Source organism: Suncus etruscus, chromosome 1 (genome assembly GCF_024139225.1).
Source record: "Suncus etruscus isolate mSunEtr1 chromosome 1, mSunEtr1.pri.cur, whole genome shotgun sequence".
Taxonomy (NCBI): Eukaryota; Metazoa; Chordata; class Mammalia; order Eulipotyphla; family Soricidae; genus Suncus; species Suncus etruscus.
In genome coordinates, this window is record NC_064848.1 from 32,391,118 (window position 1) to 32,397,795 (window position 6,678).

General features: G+C 43.2%; 1 non-coding gene across 1 annotated transcript; it reads left to right on the forward strand.

Annotated features, from left to right (window-relative positions):
* The first annotated feature begins 5,766 nt into the window (after positions 1-5,766).
* On the forward strand, positions 5,767-5,957 carry LOC126033853 (U2 spliceosomal RNA). Its single transcript, XR_007490684.1, has one exon. It is a non-coding gene; the product is annotated as a U2 spliceosomal RNA (small nuclear RNA).
* Positions 5,958-6,678: the final 721 nt, after the last annotated feature.

Consider the following 6,678-nt stretch of genomic DNA (forward strand, 5'->3'; position numbering starts at 1 on the left):
AGTGCAGTATGGCATTACTGTATTATGCAGCCACTATTTACAACAGCAAGAATCTGAAAACAACCCAAGTACAACCCAAAGTGCCTGAAAAACAGATGAGTGAATAAAAAACTGTGGTACATTTCCACACTATGAAATATTATCGTAGCTGTTAGGAAAAATGGATGCCATGAAATGTGCTTATTACATGACTAGATATGGTGAGTATCATGCTGAGTGAAATGAATCAGTGGGAGAGAATAGACAGAATAAACTCCCTCATTGCGGAATAATATAAAAAAAAAAAAAAGATCATGTGGTAATAATATCCGGAGACAATAGAGAGGAAGGGCAAAGGACCAGTATTGTGGTAGGAAGCTTGTCATAAAGAGTGGAGCAGTACAGCTAGAATAGAGGAAAAAGGGACCATATAGACTTATGATCATGAATTGGAACTGATCACAACAATAAGTGTGTGTAGGATAGAGATAAAGTAATTATGCACAGTACCCAGGACCCCTTCATTTAAAATTGTGCAAACCATAATGTCTAAAAAGGAAAAGGGGGCAGGGAGAGAGAGGGAGAGAGAGAGAGAGAGAGAGAGAGAGAGTGAGATGGAGAGAGAGAGAGGAGAGAGAGAGAGAGAGAGAGAGGGGAGCAAAATGCTTGTCCCAGAGGCAGGCAAGAGGGAGGGGGAGGGAAACCAAAGACTTTAGTGGTGGGAAATGTTCATAGGTGAAGGATGTTGTACAATTGTAAGACTGAAGTATACTTATATATGATTATATATTATATATAATATATCAAATATAAATTATGTTATATTAAATACAATTTAATAATTTATTATAGTAATACATTATATAAATATATATCCTAGCTTCAAAGCACTGAACCACTTCTTTAGTTAGCACACTGTTTAAGGAAACATATCCTCACAGTTCACAGCCTACCCTGGGACTAGGCTGTCCTATGGGACAACAGGAAAGGAATTTGGGTGGGATGGGGTTTGGGCCACACCTGGTGATATCAAGGTTCACGCCTGGCTCTTGTCCCTTGGGGATCGGTCCAGAAGGGCTCTATTATCTTAATGGATAACAGAGATGGAGTCTGGATCGACTGTGTGCAAGACTAGCACCTTAACTACTTACTACACCTCTCTCTCTCTCTCTCTCTCTCTCTCTCTCTCTCTCTCTCTCTCTCTCTCTCTCTCTCTCTCTCTCTCTCATTATCATTTATGATTTTTAGTTCCTCATGCTCAGTGTCTGAAATATCTTACTTTGGTTAGTAGAATTGAGTGTCAAAGCATTGATTGCCTGCTTTTCCTGGGTGAAAGAGAAACTCAAAGTCCTGAAATCTGTGTACCAATGAAAGACGAGAGTCACCTTTGCCAACTATCTCTGGGAACACAGTCCCCAGATATATATATATATATATATTTTTTTTTTTTTGCAGGGGGGGGGCGTGGGTTCAGGTAGGTAGACTTTCCAGGAGCCTCCATCTAAGTCCCAGATGCCTCCACAAAAAAAAAAAAAAAATATACTCTAAAAACCAAGTATCCTCACTCCGGCCATCAAGTAACGCAGGATTTCCTCCTCGCCCGGCGGCCTCACCTGATCAAGGGCTCCTTCTCGGGCGTCCCGGGCTCCGGGTCCAGGCACTTGCAGCGACAACAGCTACACACGGTTCTCAGCCAGTCCCGCAGCCCCATGGGGAGCGAGGAGCCCCACCGGCGACTGGGGCAACGCCGCGGCCGAAAGCGAGCGCGGCGGGAGCGCGGCCACCTGGCGGGCGTCCTGGAGCCGGTCCGTGCGCATCACGCCGCGGCCGCGGTCACGGGCGAAGCTGCGGGCAGACGCGTGGCAGGCAGTGCCGCCGGGCTGGGCACCGCCGCGCGCTCCCCAGCGCTTGGGTTTTGTGGGGGGCGCGGGCTCTGCTCGGACTTTCTCTCTCTTTCTCTGTCTCTCCTTCTGTGTGTGCGTGTCTGTCTCTCTCCTTTAATTCCCCCGGGTGCAAATTGGAGCGTCTCCTAGACGCTTCGCTGCTGCCCTCTCAGGAGAAACCCGGGATTCCAGCTCAGATGACAAAAATGAGGGCACAGCCACGCCACCCCCAGGCTGCGGGAAGGAAATGGGGAAACCCTGGAGTCACACGGAGCACGAGTCTAGTCATACTTTTTATTGGCTTCCCTCCCCCGAGAAGGAAAAAAAAAAACTCAATATCGTTCAAACTATTTGGGGCATTTTTTGAACTTGGATTGGTGGCTTCTAGAAGTGGGTTCGTTTGTTGCTTTTATTTTTCCCTCAAGGTATCCTGATTAAAACTGCATAAACGCTTATGGTTATTGATGAACCAAGGAACTGCAGCCTAGCCACCACAGAAGTGCTCAAGACTTGCCATCTCTGTTCTTGTTCATCACAAGGCCACTTCTTGCTTTTTCACCTCCGCCTTCCCAATACTGCTTGGTGCTCTCAGTTTTGCAATCAAAGATACTGCTTACTCCCACCACCACCCCCTTTTTTTTGGTATATGCTACAGACGAATGAGATCATACAGTATTTGGCCCTTCTCCCTCTGATCCATGAACCTGACACCTTCCTGTTTCATTCACCTTGCAGGCAGTTGCATGATTTCATTTTGTTATATCTGCATAGTATTCCATTTGGTGCCAACTACCACAACTTTATTCCCTTATCAGTTGTTGGACATTGGGGTTGTTTCCATATTATGTATGGCTATAGTCCTTAGCACTGCTATGTACAATTGATATGCATACTTTTCTTTTCCTTCTAAAATTCTCATGTTTGGGAGGTAGATGACAAAAAGTGGGATCACTGGATCATATAGAGGTGTGAGTTTTAGGGTTTTGTTTGTTTACTTTGTTGTGGGAAGTTCGGGGCCACACTTGACTGCTCAGGGCTAATATTTAGGGATAATTCCTGCCAGAACACCAGGGACCATATAAGATGCTGATGTTAGGAAAGGCTCAAAGAATAGAGATTGCAGCCCAAGGTAGGTAGAAGAGAAAGGAGTTTATTTGAGCTCCAACAAGTTCAGGTAGTCCTGATAACTCTGGCATCAAAGGATCCACTCCAATAAAATCACCCCATGTTCCTTATCTCCAACCCCAGGTGAACAAGTCTGAATGGGGTCATGTATGAAATAATTCAAACCAGGCTTATGGTGAAACATGTAAAATCTGGCAGTCTTCTCCCTCTTATCTCCACTAAGCTACCTGCCAGAGCTGCCACTTTTACTGAGTACAGAAACCACCCCTGAGTGGGGCAGTAAGGACAGAGTAAGGAAAAATAGCTCAGGCTATCCTGAGCCAGTCCCACCCTGGTTTACAAGTAAGACAATCTCTGTTTTGGGGTTAATCCAAGTTGTAAACAAACATGCAAAGGAACAGAGATAATCTTTGTTTTAGGAAAAATAATGTGTAACCTAACACATTCCAGTTTTTTTATTGGCTTGGTTGGTTTTGGTTTCTGGGCCACACCAGCAGCACTCAGGCTCTGTGCTCCTGGCAGCCTCAGAGAACCATATAGGATTCCAAACTGGGCCAGCCACAAGCTAGGCAAATGCCCTACTATTGCCACTCCAGTTTTTAATGTCTTCTAATGCTGAAGCACATAAGCAAGCAGACTTATACAAATGAAATTTCAGTTAGTTAAGGTTGTTGTGGCTTTGAAGAACAAAGACTCTTGTACTAAACTAACAGTTCTGCTTTGATTTCTATGCTCTGTTGATTCAGGCCTTTCTTGTACTCAAAATTCTTCATTATCTTCCTTTGCTCCCCTTTTTTTTTCCTTTGGCTTTTGGGCCACACCCGTTTGACGCTCAGGGGTTACACCTGGCTATGTGCTCAGAAATCGCCCCTGACTTGGGGGGACCATATGGGACGCTGGGGGATCGAACCGCGGTCCGTTCCTTGGCTAGTGCTTGTAAGGCAGACACCTTACCTCTAGCGCCACCTTCCTGGCCCCTGCTCCCCTTTTTTGCCCTTAAATCTCTGCCAATTTCCTTTATATTCCCAGATTTCCATCAATTTTCCTCAAACTAGGGATTGAACCAGGGTTGGCTGTGTGCAAGGTAAATGCCACTATTGCCCTTGCCCATGAATTTTTAGTTTTTAAAGAAGTGACTATGAATACTTTTCATTTGCCTATTGGCCATCTATGTGCACGTCCTCTTTAAGAAAGTTGTCTGTCCATCTCTTCTCTTCAATTTTTTTGGGGGGAAGCTGGGGTTTTGGGTCACACTCACTGGCTCAGGGTTTATTCCTGGCTCTGCACTCCGAAATCGCTCCTGGCAGGCTGAGGGGACCTTATGGGATGCTAGAAAGGAAGTTGGGACAACAGAACAAGTACAATAAGTAGTGCACTGAGACATAGTTTAACTATAGAGAAAAAAATAAATCAGAGCAGAGGAAAAACTGTAACAGGAAGGTAGGTACAGAAAAGTGTGTGTGTGTGTGTGTGTGTGTGTGTGTGTGTGTGTGTGTGTGTGTGCATGCGTGCGCGTGTATGCTGACAGGATGGGTAGTGCCTGCAGTTTTTAATGCTTTCCTGCTAAAGTAACATTGATGTAAAAGCTTGAAAGAAATAAGCATGCTGACCATGATGCCAGAAAGAATACTTCAGGGAGAGTCAAAGACTTCAGGGACAAAGTAAATCTAGAAAAGTGTGTGCCAGGAGGAAGACTTAGAGAAATGAGGTCATGGAAACCTTGAAGATTAAGTACTCTGGATTTTGCTTAGTGTGAGCTAAACTAACTTGGAAACTTTTTGAGATGAAGAAATGATAGAGTTTACCCAAGTGGCTGTAAGACACATTGGCTCCTCCTTTGGAAAGAACTTGAGTACTAAGGGCTATTGTAAGATGATGGAAATAGAAGCCATTCTAATGACACATGTGACAGAGACAGCTGACAGGTAACTGGACCAGGGAGGTAGCAATAGAGATGGTAAGAAATGGTTGACCTCTGGGAGGAATTTGTTGAAGGAGATCCTGTTTGTCATGATGGTGGCATGGTTTTAGCAGACACATCCAGCTGCACTGAAGACCTCTTCCTAGTTCAGAACTCAGAGATCACTCCTGGAAATGAGTTCAGAATGCTTTTAAGGGATCATGTGTTACTGATGATCAAAACCAAGCTTCCAATTTGCAAACCATAGGCATATCTCCAGCCTTTGGGTGGAATATGAAAGCAGAATCAGCGAGTTTTGCTAAAGGATACAAAAGGAAAACAGTGACTTTAAGACAAGATTTTCAAACTGTTGTTATTGAAATACAGTTGACTAAGAGAAGGGAAGCTGGAGAGAATGCTCCAAGTACTGCAGAGCATGCTTTACATCTAAGAGCCCCTTTACATCTGAGAGGGACTTCATGTCATGCCCCTTCTATACAAAACATAACACAGAGACCAAGATGAGACTGGCATGGCTTTATTTGGGTTTTTTTTGGGGGGGTCCTGCTGTGACCCCAGAGTGACCCCAGGACTGACCCCCTGAGCTCCAAGTACAGTTAGGTGTATCCCTGAAATGAACAGAAAATATTATAGAGGAAGCTATATAACATAGCAAATAAAATGCCTCCCTTGCATAGAGCCATGCAGAATCAATCCCCAAAATCCCATCTGCTCCCCTAAGCACCACCAGGAGTGATCCTTTAGCAGAGTCAGGAGTAAGTCCTAAAACAAAGATTGTAGAAGAAACCAGTTTGGAGGGATGAGGAGGAAGACTGCTTATTTTTAGAAATGTGTATTTTCATAGGATATATTCATCTGATCACTCCTCAGCCTTCTGGCTAAGTTCAAGTGTAGTATCTGTTCTTATCAGTTTAATATCTAATACATCATCTATCTGACAACAATATATTAAATGAATTTTTGGCACTAGGAAATGGAAAAGAAGCTTACTCCATCCGTTCCGTGTATTGACCTGGAAATGCAGTATCACCAGGAATGGTGCTCCCCACCCTAGGAGAATACAATTGTTCAAAAGAGAATCATTATTTCATGCCTATAGGAGTCTGGTTGACAACTTAAGCCTATTTATTAGCACCTAATTGTGAGCTTAATGGTTTATGCTTTGGAGTATTTCATGTAACCTAGTTTTTCAGTCCTGGGTTATAGTTAGGTTTGATTTGCAGAATTTTTTTTTACAATGTAGCAGGTTCATTGAACAATTTATTCTACTAGTTATCTACATATGACCTACATGGTCTAAATTAGTTTTGTTAAGTTAGGATATGATATTATGTGTTATTGACCTACTTAGTTTTTCATCGCCTGACTTTTAATTTTTTTCCTATTCTTATTGGGCCTAAAAAAAAAAAAAAAGCCTAAAGGACCATCTCAAACCCTCAAGCGAGGATGAGGTTGCATTGTCCTATAAAAATTGCAACTAACCTTGAATAGCGACGTTCCTGGCTGGGCAGCCAAAATTTAGGTTCTTCCAGTAATTAAAAAAAAAAAAGGTTTGCTCCTCCTAAGTTTGTCTATTCAGCCTACATTATGAGGCTGAAGAAACTGATGAAATGCATATATTGATTATGTGGTCAGTATAAGTGAGAATAAGAAACTCTGTTTTTGGTTGGGAGATAAAATATAGAGCAAATATAGAAAGTTCATAGGATAAAACTATGTACCAGGTCTTCAGTGTCATGCTACAGGGATATGGCAGCAGGTTCAGCATCA